The sequence below is a fragment of the Panthera tigris genome, chromosome A2 (genome assembly GCF_018350195.1).
Source record: "Panthera tigris isolate Pti1 chromosome A2, P.tigris_Pti1_mat1.1, whole genome shotgun sequence".
Lineage (NCBI taxonomy): Eukaryota > Metazoa > Chordata > Mammalia > Carnivora > Felidae > Panthera > Panthera tigris.
This window is the reverse complement of record NC_056661.1, coordinates 162,444,277-162,458,547: the sequence shown is the minus strand read 5'-3', so window position 1 is coordinate 162,458,547 and position 14,271 is coordinate 162,444,277. Positions and strand designations below refer to the sequence as shown.

The following is a 14,271-nucleotide window of genomic DNA, read 5'->3' as shown; positions in this document are numbered from 1 at the left end:
AAATTCAAAGGGATACATGCACTCCTATGTATACTCAGCACTATTCACAATAGCCAAACTATGGAAGCAGCCCAAGTGTCCACTGATACATGAATGGATAAAGAAAATGTGGTATATATGTATACAATGGAGTATTATTCAGCCATAAAAAAAGAATGAAATCTTGCCATTTGCAACAACATGGATGGAGCTAGAGAGCTAGTGAAATAAGTCAGAGAAAGACAAATACCATGTGATGTCACTCACATATGGAATTTAAGAAACAAAAACAAACATGCAAAGGGGGAAAAAAGAAAGAAACCAAGGAACAGCCTCTTTACAGAGAACACACTGGTGGTTACCAGAAGGGAGGCAGGGAACAGGGGGGATGGGTGAAACAGGCGATGGTCATTAAAGAGTACACTTATCATGATGAGCACTGAGTAATGTGATAAATTGGTGAATCACTATAATGTACATCTGAAACTAATATGACACTATATGTTAACGATACTGGAATTAAAATTAAAAAACTTAAAAAAAATAAATACAGAAGATGAAACCATACAAGTAATAGAAGAAAACAAAGGTAAATTCCTCTATTATCTGCAAGGGGTCACAACTTTTCTAGCTACAACTGAAAATTCAGAAACAATACTGGAAAAGATACATAAACTGGATTATATAAGAACAAAAAAATTGGGGGTGGCAAAAGACACCGAAAGAAAAATAAAAAGGCAAACGAGAAAAAGGAAAAAAATACTTGCAACTTGTAACACAGACAAAAAGGTATTACCTTGGTATTAGATACCTACTGCCGTAGGGGCACCTGGGTGGCTCAGATCACGATCTCGCGATTCACGGGACCGAGCCCCACATCGGGCTCCGTGCTGACAGCTCAGAGCCTGGAGCCTGCTTTGGATTCCGTGTCTCCCCGTCTCTCTGACCCTCCCCTGGCGCACTCCCCTGGCGTCTTTCTGACCCTCCTGTCTCTCTCAAAAATAAACATTAAAATAAAATGTTGATATCTACTGCCATATAACAAATTACAGCAAAACAACACATACTTATTACCTCACAATTTCTAAGCATCAAGAGTCTGAGCACAGCTTAATCAGATGGATCCTCTGCTCAGGGTCCAGCAAGACTTCACGCTAATCGTCAGCCAAGCTCCATTCTCACCTGGAGGCCTAATTCCGGAAGAAACGCTCCCAAACTCAGCAAGTTGTTGGTAGAATTCATTTCCTATGGCTCTACGACAACGGGCCCAGGGGACTGGAGACCCCTCAGACCCTAGCGGTTATCGGCAGCTCCCTGCCACGTGGTCATCACCACACAGTGACTTCATCGAGCCGGCAATGAGGGATCTCCTCCGGTCTGCTTAACACAGTCTTATATGATATAGTCACCGGAGTGACGTCCCATTATCCTTGCTACATAACCTAAGCGAATCAAGAAACCGACACCCTATCATCTTTGCCGTGTTTTGTTGGTTAAAAGCACTCCCACACATGGGGAGAGAATCACACAAAGTGAGAGCAGAAGGTGGCAGGGAGTCACTAGGGATTATCTTCCAGTCTTGTTGGTCACAACGAGAAAGGACCAACAACCCTACAGACCGGTCACAGAAACAGAAACACAACTGGTTCTTAACCCTATGAAAAAATGCAGAACCTTTTTCACAGCAAGGGAAAATAAGCCAAATAAGCCCCCACCTGAATTTATAAAAACCCACAAACTTGACAACATAGTCTGATAAGGAGGCTATGGAGAAACGCTCCTATGTGGTACAGTTCCTATGCAGGGAAATTTGGCAACATCTACTCAAATTGCATATTCATTTATCCTCTGACCTAGCAATTTCACTCTTAGAAATCCACCCCAGAAAAACAGGAAGTAATGTATGCACAAGGCTATTCACTATAGGACTCTTTGTAATAGCAGAAGGCTGGAATCAGTCCAATTGTCCATTAATGAAGAATTGGTTGAACAAATTAAGAAACATCCACACAATAAAATATGCAGCTGTAAAGAGGAAAGAGAAAAGTCTCTATAGTTACTATGGCTTTATCACTAAGATATGCTGCCAGGTGAAACAAATTAAGATGGAAAAGAGGGTATATAGAATGCTACATGTAAATACATCTACATTCACACACAACTGCTTATAAGACAAAGGATGGATAAAGCAAACGAAGGACAAAGCACAATACCAAGTAGGTTTCCAGCATTCTCCCATAAACCATAAAAAAAATGTTAACACCCTTTAGGAGAAAAAGGAAATAGAATGGAGAGGCAGGACTAAAAGGCAGAATTCATATTCATAGGTGAAGAGCAGCCTTGCACCACTATGCAACCCAGGAGACTAGAAAGATACATACAAAAATATGCAAGGACAATTTAAGCACACACACGCTTTAGTCCACTCAAAAAACGACCGATCGTTGCTGTTTGCATCTGCTGTCTCGTTGTATCAAAAAGGCTCTTTGGCAAATTACATATGACACAATGGGCTAAAATCACATGAGATCTCACTCAATTTAAATTCCAACATCATTATCAATTACAGTGAGGGGTATTTCTCAACAGCACGGTCGTCTGAGCTAAGAAAACCCATTTTGAGATGCTGTCCATAGTTATCTTCTATTAACAAAGAACACAGCACACACCAGCTACTAAATTATGCTCCATAAAGTAGTCAAATTCTGTAAAGTTCACCAGGATGGTGCCTGTTACCCAATGTGACTCTACAGATGATACTTGAAACCATTCCACTAATCTTCCAGTCAGGGCCTATTAAATGTACTAAATAATCCAACATTCTTCTTCTGAAAATCATTAAATAATCCTTAAGGAAAGGCTAATACTGGGAACACAGCAGAGCTCTATATGCCAGACACCACGCAAGGTGGTAGGGATTAATATTCTAAGCTCTGCTACTATGCTAAAAAATCAGAAAAAACAGATTAGCAAAAAGTTAAAAAAAAAAAATGCCTGAAATCTCATTACTGCAAATATTTTGCTATATATTCTACTGTTTATTTTTATTTTATTAAAAAATATTTTAATGTTTATTTTGAGAGAGAGAGAGAGACAGAGTGAGGGAGGGACAGAGAGGGAGACACAGAATCTGAAGCAGGCTCCAGGCTCTGAACTGTCAGCACAGAACCCGACGCGGGGGTCGAACTCACGAACGGTGAGATCATGACCTGAGCCGAAGTCAGAGGCTTAACCGACTGAGCCACCCAGGCACACCTCTACTGCTTATTTTTAATCTCTCACACGACCTAAAATGTTACACTGTTATCAGCAATAATGAAAAAATACACTTAATAGAATCAGCTTAGTGGCATCATAGCTAATTTTCTGGTGACTTTCCTTTACTTAAAACATTTCCTACAAAGAATATATATTTCTTTAAAAATCAAGGTAAAAAATTTCTTAGCCTAACTTAAAAATATAAGAACTTTGGAGAGGATTAAATATTTTAAGGCTTTGAACGAAATATGGCCTTTCCTTTTAACCTCAGAAGCAAAAGGGATTTTAGCACATTAAAAGGAAGGCTATTTTCATTCCATTAAGGTGTCAAAAACTTGAGAATAAAATCTGGACACTGAACAAATATTCTAACAGCACGTTTTGAAAGACTTTTTCCTCCACAAATCACTAATCAGTCTGAATTCGTCTGCCCAACGTCCATCTTCTTTTACTACAGGAGGAAAAGACCATACTACCTAACTCATACACAGTAGAGCTTTCACAGTCCTTCAGCACAAAATAATTTCCATAATGTTTAATGAAGTTTAAAAAGTCATCTTTGTTTGTTAAATATTTACCTTTGTGCAGTTCCCGGTTATTTTCTCATCGGTCTATTCTATATTCCAAATTGTCAAACAGCAAACATCTGTTACCTTTTCCATAAAAGAGACATATTCATATTTTAACTGAGCTATGGTCATGTGATTTACAGCACATGCCTTTCCTATGTACCCCTGTGAAATTACACGGTGATGACAACAGGAAAAAAAAAACAAAACCCCACATTATTTTTTTCTCATTCCTTATCTACCTGAAAGACTAGAAGAAAACATTCACCACAAACACATTTCATAATTACAAGTAAGGAGATCATTGAATTAGGAAAGGTTCAGAGCACATTCCAGACATCATATGTTCCCGGGAATAATCCTCTGACATCGCTCAGACATTTATGAATCCCCTCTCTGTAAGAAAATCAAAAAGAACATGAACACATGCAGTGTCTATACACTATACCTCAAATGCAGAGGAAAACCACATGGTAATGTTGATGGGAGAAAGAAGCAAATTTAATTAAGCACTGAAGAAAAGGAAACTAAAAGGACAGCCAATATGACGAAGCACGGGAACCAATCCCGGGACACCTGCTTGGTCAGTGAAAATGGGCTGGGAGAGGCTGAGCAGTACACTTTAATATCCTGTCTGATCAAACGCCCAGGCGGAAAGGGGCAGCTCTCCCTGGTTAAGACGGTAAGGAGAAAGTGACCGTAGTCTCGGGAGAGGCCTGCACAACACACATTTACTTCCAGGAATCATTACATTCAAGACCTTTCTAACTATATGCTCTACGACACACGGTTCTAGTTTATTGGGATCTCTCATATTTTCCTTAATTCATTTCTGACCCCATGTGTCTGATCAAGATCGACAGGAACGACAGGAAATGCCCGCTGCAGCCTTTCCTGGGTCCTAACAGAAAGAGCCGATGTCAGGTCAACACAAGGCTCATACGATCCCATGCAGTCAGAAACCAGGCAGATAAATGGGTGACTCAGCCAGAGAGAGGGATGAGAGCGGCAGGGCACGCCCCCCACCTACAGAAGTTCAAACACTGCAAAAGTTGTGATCAGTCTCCAGCCCGCAAGGCAACTCCTGACTGAGGGGTACAGAATGAACACCCAGTGACCATTTACAGCCTCCACAGTTATGAGAACTGTTCTTGCTTGTTCCCCTTCTGCCCATAAAAAGGAGAATTAAACTCAAAGGACATCAGATGAAGAGGAAATAAATGAAGAGGAAAAAAAACACGGTTACTAGAAATAAGTGTTCTCAGATATCCAAACAACTAAGAAACTCAAACGGCTTTCAACACACCCAATATAAACACGCACACGTGTGTCCACGGTCAGCACGGCCTTCTATAGCCAGCTTCGTCCTACGACCAAAGGAGCGTTAACCGAGTTAACTACCCTTAAACCACGCCTCTGAGTTTTATTCTGCTGGCACACGATGAAGAGCCAGGAATTCTTTACCATCCCGGGAATTCTCTGCCATCAGCAGTGACAGGTCTGAACCAGGTTACCCAGGCTGGAATTACCGGAAGCACGAGGCCAGGATGATCTTCCAAACCGTTGCTTTTGTATTTCAAAGTGGACGGGTATCCAAAAAGCGACCATCAGAAAATCACGTGACCAAATCTTGCGCATTCTTCGGAAAACTCGTTTCCGAGTACCACCCACCACCTGAAGAGGTTTAGAAAGCTGACAACCCGACTGATCGGTGGGGCAAACGGCCAATTTCTTGTCCGGCTCATCCCGCTCGATCAGCCGCGGGAAGGCACAGAGCAGACGCTGTCACCGGGACATCCTCCGGGGTCTCGGCATCCGCACAGGTCTGTTTCCAACCGCCTCTGCCCGCCTCCCTGGCCCCCGGAGCCCAGGCGCCCACACGGGGCAGGCCCCAAAGTATGTGGGAACGTGCACCTGCCGAAGGACGGCCCTCGACAACGGACGGTCAAAGCGCCCGGTCCCGTCCCCGCTCGCCCCGGACCGTAACCGACGCGTGTGTTCCCCGCTCCGCACACCCTTACGGCCTTGCCTGAGGTCGGCGCCCCTTCCCGCCTCACTCTCTCTCTCCCTCACGCCTTCATTCCCCTACCGGTGAGTGCGGAGATTACCTCGCATATAAACAAGGCCAATTTACATTCGTATCGCAGGATTTGCTTCTGGAGAAACCCAAACTAACAGAATCGGGCTGCGGCAGAAGAGAGACAGCCTGACAAATTCTTATACGTATGAGTTACGGTATCATTCCTAAGTGGAAAATTTAATAAAGGTGGGGTCTGTACAGCTTTCGTCGCCCGCAAAATGCAGAATAATGCTTACAAGAAGTTCTGAGAAGCCGCTAGGCGTTTTTATAGTCGCGAGAGAAGAACATTCTTTTCTGGGGAAAGCAAAAGGGCTCGGGCAGCACAGCCCGACATCATCATCGGTCAAGCGATAAGCACGAAACACCAGCTCGAGCCCCGCAGTCGAGTCTGGCCACGGCGCCACCGTCCCGGGCCTCCGCGCCGCGTTCACGAGGACGGGCCCACGTCACGAACTCCGCGTGAAGCGGGCGGGGAAGGCCTTCCGCTTCCGGCGCCAACGGGAGAAGAGCCTACGGGCCGCCGTCCCCCTCCTTCCCACAATAAAGAGCCGCGCACGCTGAAAGCCGGGACTCGGCACCGCGGGGGAAACGAGGCCGGGGCGCCCGACGCCGCCCCGCCGGCACCTTCTCTCCCGGAGCAGGCGCCGGGCCGCACGCCGCGCGCAGACGGGAGACGGAGCGACTCCGGGGAAGCGCGCGGCGGCCGCCCCCACCCTTCCGCGGGCTCTGCCGCCGGGCGGCCGGCGGGTCTTCGCCGCGAAGGCGGAGGTGCCGAAAGACCCCCTCGGCCTCTGGCGGGAGACGGGCGGAGCCCTCGCCGGAACTCCCAGAACTTTCCCCACCGCGAGGGCATCCGCTCCAGGGGGAGGACGTGCCAGAGCTTTCTCCTCTCTGGGGAAGGGCACGCCCCCCACCCGGGCCCCTGCTAAGCCTTCCGGTCGAAGCCAAGGGGCGAAGACAATCCCCGAAGGTCACGGCTTCCGGGAAACGGAGCGGGAAGGGGGCACCGCCACCCCACTGGCGAGCACCCGTGGCGGTGGCATCTGCGGGTGACGGAACTCTCACCCCCTCTGGTACTTGACCGCCACACCCAAGGGCTCCAGGGCCGACCAGGGTGAGGCGCGGCTCAAACAGCTGCAAGACACAGACTGTCTGGGGAAGGCCGCTCAGAAAATCGCAAGGGCAAGAGGGCCGATACAAACAAGGTCGCCAGAAGAATCCAAAGCGTCCGGCAGCGACAGCAAACGCTAAACAGAGCCAAACCCCTCGCCAGAGCACCACGAAGCCACTCGCCAAAGGTCTACTTACCTCAGGTGCTGTGACCTGACCCTTGTCAGGTTCTCGACAACAAATGTGAGACGTACCAAAAAGCGAGCGGGAGGCAGGTCTGAAGAGACGACGCAATCACAAGGACCAGACTTCAACGACACAGATTTGGGGATCATCCGAGAATTGCAGCCATTTCTAATTGATACGTTAAGAACTCGAACGGAAGAGACAACGTGCAACACGTGAAAAATATCAACAGGGAGATGGACACTCTAAGGAAGAACCAGAAGGCGAGGCTAAAAACCGAGAAGACCGGGTCGGCAATGAAGACGGCCTTCCGCCGCGTTCACACCGCTGAAGGAAAAGCAGTGAGCCTGACCAGAAGTCAACACTTTCCAAACCCAAACGCAGACAGGAAAAAACTGAACGTCCAAGGACTGTGGGGCAATTTCAGGAAGTATAACACAAAAAGTACCGCAATACCAGAAGAAGAAAGAAAAAAGAAGAAAGATGTGAGATGACAATACTAATGGCCAAGAACGTTCCAAAATTAATGACAGACTCCAGAAGCCAAGAGAACCCAGAGCAGAATAAATCCCCTGAAAACTCTCACCTGCATATACTATAATCAGAAAATCAGAAGACAAATAAAAAATCTTCCCAGAAGGGGCACCTGGGTGGCTCAGTCGGTTAGGCGGCCGACTTCGGCTCAGGTCATGATCTCGCGGTTCGTGAGTTCAAGTGCCGCGTCGGGCTCTGTGCTGACGGCTCAGAGCCTGGAGCCTGTTTCAGATTCTGTGTCTCCCTCTCTCTCTGGCCCTCCCCTGTTCATGCTCTGTCTCTCTCTGTCTCAAAAATAAATAAACGTTAAAAAAAAAAAATCTTCCAAGAAGCCATAGGGAGGGAAAAACACTTTACCTAGAGAGGAAAAAGGTAAGAATTACAGTGGGCTTTTCATCAGAAATCATGCAAGCAAGAGACAGACTAAAATAGTCAAAGTGTGAAAGAAAAAAATCCCACCACCTTAGACTTCTATATCCCCTGACATTATCCTTCAAAAATTAAGGAGAAATACCTTCTGGAAGAAAAACTGAAGAATCTATCACCAGGACTGCCCTGCAAGAAACGCTAAATTCTTCAAGCAGAAGGAAAATGACACAGGTCAGAAACCTGGATCTACTCAAAGAACATCAGAGACGAAAACAATGAAATGAAAATAAAATTTGTTTTCTTATTCTTAGTTGATCTAAGAAAAGCTGTTCAAAGTAATATATGTCACAATATACTGAGTGAACGAATGACATACTGGCATACTGATTAGTGAATGAATGACCACAATTTCACAGGAATGGGAGGGAAAACGTGGGATAGTCTACTACGGTACCTGTACAAGTCTAACAATAGAGTGTTACGTGAAGGCAGATTCAAACTAACTAGTTTAAAATGTATATTGTAAACTCTAAGGCAACCACCAAAAAAATTCTTTACAAGAAGCACAATTGATGTGTTATGTAGAGGCAGAATAATGGTCCCCCGGCAGTATCCACATCCCAGGAACTGGGGTTTCTCAGCACTTGACCTTCAAATACAGAGATTATCTTGGATTAACTGGGTACACCCAGGGTAATCACAGTCCTTAAATGTGGAAGAGGGAAGAGGGAGGAGGGAGGCAAAAGAGGACATCAGGATGACACAAGGTGAGAGAAGCAACTCAACCCGCTGTTGCTGGCTTTCCAAAGGAAGGGACAGCTTATTTTACAAAGTGAAAATAATCTAATCCTATGATACCTGAAATCTGCTTCAAATTAACCAATAGGAGATGAGACAGGCGGGGTAATAGATGAAAAAAGACCGACCACTAACAAAACATTTTCCATAATAAAGCATTAAAAAATATGTATCTTTCACCTAATAAAAATGTTCCTTTGACCCTTACCCTTATATTCAGGTGTTGGGTTCTGTAGGTATATTGATCTCCAGGGGTTATAATGTGCTTACACGGTTCAGTCCTCAATTAATTCTTTTTCATTGAGTCCAAGATCACAAATGCCAGCGGTCTGTCCTTGTGAGTTTTGTGTATTTGTATATATGAACTATTTGCTCCTCACTTCTGCTTCCCTCCTAGTCAACAGACGCTTCATCGGAGGATAGCTTACAATTTAGTTTTGAGACAGGATGTTCACGCGGAAAGAGCTGTTGGGGTGACCACAGACGCGGCACGGTGAAGGGTGGACTATGTCACTGGATTTACAGTCTTGCAGCTCCAGGTCCATGGTTCTCAGCCAGGGGCTGAGACACTCCAGACCGTCTGGGCAAATCTGGCAGCCCCCAGGGTCTTTTGGCAACGTCTGGAAGTGGTTTTGGTGGTCACAGCTTGGGGGATCCTACTAGCATCTGGCGGGTAGCAAAATGCTGCTAAACATCTTACAATATGCAGGGCAGACCCCAACAACAGACGATCGTCTGGCCCAAGATTTCAACAGCGCAAAGGCTGAGCAACCCTGTTCTATTGTGTGATGCTAAGGCTGGGGCTCTCCGTACAGCATTTTTCAAACTACTGATAAGTGAACAACTTGGATGAATCTTGGAAATACATATGGAAAAGTCTTCAGTGTCAACAATCAGTAAAGACGCATAAAGAAAAAGAAAAATAAGATCCTAAGTCTCCAACTGGCAAAGTTTTTAAAAAATATTCCCTGAAGTACATATACTTAAATGATACATTTATCGGTGATAAAATTATATTTCTGAGGGATTGGTTGTAATAATTCCATTTTTACTCATGATTTTATCTATCTGGGTCATTATCGGTGATAAAATTATAAATTGCAAGGCCCTTTTCAAAAGCAATTTGACAATGGCACAGGAATCTTAAAAAATCTTTATTTCCTTTAGCCAATCATCTCACTTTCTCTAAGGACAAAAATCCTAAAGAAATAATAAATTAGGTAAAAAACTCAGGCACGTCCTAAAGCAAAGTCTAAAAAGTGCTACAATAAAGATATAAACAAACTATACAGACATAAGTGTGTTTCTCTTAGAAGCTGATGTCTAAGTTTGGCTTTTAAAAAAATAATACTTCAATGACCAAATACTGAAACATTTCAAGGAAAAAATTCACAGCTTGGAAAATCACAACATGTATTTGTTTTTAGTTTTCCAAATGGACTAGCAAGTTAGAACGGTTGGCTGTAATGAATGATTGGCTGGTTAAGGCTCATGGAAGGCAATTACTTCCGGGAGTACAGGCTGGGGCTCTGGCCCTGAGGAGAATTCATTTGTTCTGGGGGCGCCTGGGTGGCTCAGTCGGCTAAGTGTCCGGCTTCAGCCCAGGTCACGATCTCACGGTTTGTGAATTCGTGGCCCGCATCGGGCTCTCTGCTGTCAGCACAGAGCCCGCCTCAGATCCTCTGTCCCCCCACCCCCCACCCCTTCCTCCTCATGCGCTTTCTCTCTTTCTCTCTCTCTCAAAAAAAAAAAAAAAAAAAAAAAGAATTAACTTATTCTGAATGTAAAAGAAAGCTAACTAGTATCTTTAGGCAAATATATCTTAGGAAGAAAATTCCAGCAGACGTGTATAAAATGGTTTGGGACAGAGGGGGGGAAAAAAAATCTAGAACCAGGAAGTCCAGTTAGAAAAATTCCAATAAGAGGCAATCATGGGAGCTTCCCTCTTGCTAAATGAGATGTTGCCTGATTCATGAATCGTTAAAGCCAATTAGATCTTAAAAAAAAAAAAGCAGCAGCGGTCACGGCTCTATCCAGAACTGTGGAAGTGGGCGGCAGGCAGGATCAGAGGCAGAACTGTCTGCACGGGTCAACGTGACAGGACGTGGGTCCCTAGGGGAGAAAGGGAATAAAAACAACTCCCGGCTTTCAAGTCTTGGCGACGAGGAGCATGGAGAGAACAGGTTTGGGAGGATTCGCAGAGGACGAATTTTGGTCTGGGTATGTTGCACTGGAAAGGACACCTGATGTAGAGGTGTCCCTAGCTTGACATTCAAACTTAAGCCTCAGAGCAAAGTTAAAAATAGAACACCAAAACTTTAGTTCAAGTTACACGGAAATAATAGCAGAAGAGGCTTTAAGTAATGAGCACAAAATGGATTAGGGAGCAAGCACTGAACCTCTGGGGACAAGCACATTTAAAAATCGTGTAGAAAAGGATACTTAGAGAGGACATCAGAAGGATCACAAAATCGAGAACCTCAAGAGGGTGTACCGACGAGCAACATGAGGTGTCACCAAGATTTACAGAGGTCAAGCCGGCAGGAGTTGAGGTGGGGCCATCAGATTTGGCCACAGCAGGGGCATGAAGGCCTTAAGAAAGCAGTTTTAAACATGTGAAGGGTTTGTTCCTCAAAAAGTCAAACACAGATCTATCACACGATCCAGCAAATTCCACTCCTAGGCATACACCCCAAAGAATCAAAAACAGACACAAGGAGCCTCATGTTCATAGCAGCACTATTCATAGTAGCCAGAAGGTAGAAACAACCCCGAGTGCATCAAGAGATGAATGAATGTGATACAGCCAAAAAATTCAGCCATAAAAAGGAATGAAGTCTAATAGATGCTACACCATGAAATTTGAAAACACATGAAATAAGCCAGACAAATATTGTATGAAATAAAAAGGAGGATACGGTCTGACTCAACTTTATCTAGAGTAGTCAAATTCAGAGAGGCCGAAGGGATCTGGGGGAAGGTGGAAATGGGGAGTTACTGCTTACTGGTCACAGAGTTTCTGTTTGGAGTGATGAGAAGTGTTTTTGGAAATAGTGGGATGGTGACCCAATATTGTCGATGTACTTCATGCAGCCGAATTGTGCACTTAAACATGGTCCTAATGAGGGGCACCTGGGTGGCTCAGTCGGTAAAGTGTCCGACTTCCGCTCAGGTGACGATCTCACTGTAAGTTCCAGCCCTGCTTCTGGCCCTGTGCTGACAGCTCAGAGCCTGGAGCCTGCTTCGGATTCTGTGTCTCCCTCTCTCTCTCCCCCTCCCCTGCTCGCTCACTCTCTTTCTCAAAAATAAATATTGGGGCACCTGGGTGGCTTAGTTGATTAAGCGTCCGACTTCAGCTCAGGTGATGATCTCACAGCTCTCGTGAATTCGAGCCGCGTCGGGCTCTGTGCTGACAGCTCAGAGCCTGGAACCTGCTTCGGATTCTGTGTCTCCCTCTCTCTCTGCTCCTCTCCCCCTCATGTTCTAGCTCTGTCTCTCAAAAATAAATAAATGTTAAAAAAAATTTTTTTTAAATATGGTTCTAATGATAAACTGCATGCTGTGTTTTACTGTTTTACCCCAATAAAAAGAAGTTAAAAAAAAAAAAACTAAGTAGAACCCAAATTGCAAGGAACAAACAGCACAGAATTTGTCAAGAGAAGATGTGAAAAGCGTGGCCTACTCTTTCACCACCTTTAACTTGAAAAGCTCAACTGATACATATTGAAGGTATGTATCATCTCTCTTAAAGTAGGTAAGATTTTTCCATTTTTCTTAAAGCAGATCATATTTCAACACATAGTACTTCTGGATACACGGGAAAAAGTGAGTGGAATAAACACACAGACACTGAAAAGTCAGGTCTACTCCATGATTTGGGGGAGGAGAGTGACAACAGAATATCCTGGTGCACAATAATACTGTGAAAAGCACGTTCAGGGGCGCCTGGGTAGCTCAGTCGGTTAACCATCAACTCAGGTCATGATCTTGGGGTTCGTGGGTTTGGCCCCGCCTTGGGACTCTGTGCTGACAGCTCAGCCTGGAGCCCGCTTCGGATTCTGTGTCTCCCTCCTCTCTGCCCCTCCCCTGTTCGTGCTCTGTCTCTCTCTCCAAAATAAATATTTTTTTTTAAAAAGCACAAAGTTGTAATTTCATTTTATATTTGGAAAACCGATCAACCAAACAACTGCTTTCATAACCCAAAGCAAAAAAGAATGCTGACCCCAATCTTCTCTGATGGTTAAAAAAACAAAACAAAACAAAAAATCACACGTATGTTAATATTCCTCAAAGGAAGCAGTCTATCAGACCTGGAAGGCAGGGACTTGGTATTTTTACGTTTTACGCAAACTGCATGGATTTCAGGAATGTAGTAAACTATATAAGACAACCCAATTTCTCCAACGAGTATATTTGCAAAGAAAAAGAAAAGAGAAACGAGAGGCACATCCACCAAATCCCACATGTGGCCTCGGTCAATTACCGCAGGAAAAAAAGGAGAAAGTTTTTACGCCTTTCGGGGGAAACGCGAGCGACCTGGACCCGGTGGAAGCGGGGGGGGGGGGGGGGGGGGGGGGGGAGCGGCGGGGCGGGTGCTCTGTTCACTCCTCCCCTCTGCGGCGCTCCCGGCTGCGACTTTCCGTTCTCACTTCTGCGGCCCCGCTAGCTCTGCTTCGAAGGCTGAGCCGCAGGGCTCCGGCCTCCGTTTTGGGAAAAGAGCGGCGGGAGCCCCGGGCCCACGGCTCCGCGAGCCCCCGCGCGGCTGCAGCCCTCGCCCGCAGGAGCGCGCCGGGACCCGCGGGCGGTGACGCCGCCAACAGCCTGTCCCCGCGGGGCCGAGCTCGCGGGGCCGGACGCCGCGCCCGCAGGCCCGACACGGCAGCCGGCGGCGGGCGCGGCCGCCGGCCCTCGGGGCCTCGGGGCCGCGCGCCGGAGCAGCTCGCCCGAGGCGCCGAGGGGACGACGGAGGCCGCGCGGGCTCAGACGCCGCCGAGGCCGGCCGCGCGCTACTCACCCCGACGCCGGCAGCGCAGGATCCCGGCCTTCTGGGACTCGGGCCGTGGCATCTTCTCTCCCGCCACAGCCCGGGTCCGAGCCGCATGAGCCGCAGCGGGCCCGAAGGAAACGCTGCACCGGGCGCTCTGGCGGCCGCGGGCTCGCCCAGTGCCCGCGCCGCAGTCTCGGCCCGAGCGCGCGTGCCCCTGGGGCCACGTGACGGAAGGCCCCGCCCCCCGCGCGCGCGGGAGTGACGTCACCCGGCTCGCCCGGCGTGGGCGCCCAGCGGCCGCGGCGAGGTGCCGGGCGCTGTCGAGGCTGAGGTTTGGGCTAGAGCCTTGAGGGTCTGTGACGGGCGGCCTTCGGGTTTCTTCTCGTATAAAAAGGCCTCGT

At 46.7% G+C, this 14,271-nt stretch overlaps 1 protein-coding gene across 7 annotated transcripts in view; it reads right to left on the bottom strand.

Annotated features, from left to right (window-relative positions):
• The window catches only part of GALNT11 (polypeptide N-acetylgalactosaminyltransferase 11), a 42,548-nt gene extending 28,482 nt beyond the window's left edge, over window positions 1-14,066 (bottom strand). The window contains exons 1-2 of one of the 7 annotated variants that reach the window (XM_042975775.1): window positions 5,130-5,157; window positions 3,816-3,890 (exon numbers count right to left, since the gene is read on the bottom strand). The gene's annotated coding sequence lies outside the window, so the exon portion shown is untranslated. Of the gene's footprint in view, window positions 1-3,815; window positions 3,891-5,112; window positions 5,158-5,207; window positions 5,231-5,914; window positions 6,100-6,122; window positions 6,987-13,366; window positions 13,391-13,897 lie in introns of those variants that run through there. The other 6 variants (XM_042975765.1, XM_042975798.1, XM_007087539.2 and 3 more) reach the window with 6 other exon arrangements.
• Window positions 14,067-14,271: the final 205 nt, after the last annotated feature.